Source organism: Saimiri boliviensis, chromosome 4, assembly GCF_048565385.1.
Source record: "Saimiri boliviensis isolate mSaiBol1 chromosome 4, mSaiBol1.pri, whole genome shotgun sequence".
Classification (NCBI taxonomy): domain Eukaryota; kingdom Metazoa; phylum Chordata; class Mammalia; order Primates; family Cebidae; genus Saimiri; species Saimiri boliviensis.
In genome coordinates this window covers 166,474,047-166,475,288 of record NC_133452.1, presented here as the reverse complement: position 1 = coordinate 166,475,288, position 1,242 = coordinate 166,474,047, and positions in this window count along the sequence as shown.

Genomic DNA, 1,242 nt, shown 5'->3' with positions numbered 1-1,242 from the left:
AACATGGTGAAACCCCGTCTCTACTAAAAATACAAAAAATCAGCTGGGCATGGTGGTGTGTGCCTGTAATCCCAGCTACCCAGGAGGCTGAGGCAGGAGAATTGCCTGAACCCAGGAGGTGGAGGTTGCCGTGAGCCGAGATCGCGCCATTGCACTCCAGCCTGGGTAACAAGAGCGAAACTCCGTCTCAAAAAAAAAAAAAAAAAAAAAAAGAAAAGAAAAGAAAAAAATAAACTTACTTTCACTTTGAAAAAAATAAAAATGAAGTGATTATCTGGAAGCAGAAGCCTGTCTTGCTCAGATAGCAGGATAATTTTGAGAAAAATCTCAAAGTAAACTAGGAAACGCCAAGTAAGGGAGAAGAAACCAACCTAAAAATGCTGGCGGTCCACTGGATGCTAAGACCATGAGAACTGCGGGCCTCCAAGACCCTGGGTCGCCGCAGGATTCTTAGTCTATGCTTCAGAAAGGAGCAAGCAATTTGTAGTTGCTACTCAGCACAACCACCCTATGTTGTGCTTTTTATTACTTTTATTACTATTTTTTATTATTACTTTTATTACTATTTTAATGGATAAACAACCCTATGGTACAAAAAGTAAAAGTTGTAAGGAAATGTACTTCTTACTGCGGTACAATTATCCACATTTCACACGGGAGAAACTGAGGTAAATGAATCGTAAACCAACTTGCCTTAGCACAGGAGAGAAGAACTGGGCTTGTTATTGCAACACAGAAACGTTACCGTCTGATAATTAAACCTCTTTTTCTAAACGAAACTGCAAGTGCCTACAAATGGGGCTGTTTAATAAAAGGCCTCACGTATCAGGTGGGCTCAGTCGGCAACCCTCATCCTCCAGACTCGGGGGGAGGCCAGATTTCTCCGCTCCTCGGCCCCCATACAAAGCCAGCTTTCTTCTGCAGGGCTGAGACCCAGGCACCAAAAGGAATCCGAACAAAGACCCGGGGCCGGGCGCGGCAGCCGCGGAAGCCTGTAGGCCCGGAGCGCGTGGCTGGGAGAGCGGGTCAGCGCCGCGCCCGGAGACAGCACCTGCTCTCGGGTTCCGTCGCCGAGGCTGGAGCTTCGGCGCGACCCGCGCAGGGACCGCGGCGGAGCCTCCTCGGCCTTTCCAAGAGGAAAAGCCCAGGCCCCGAGGCCCCGAAAGCCAGCCTCTCTCTGGAAGCGCGGGCCAAGCCCCGCCCGCCGAGCCGCCTCTTCCGCTCGCGCCGGGGTGGGGTCTG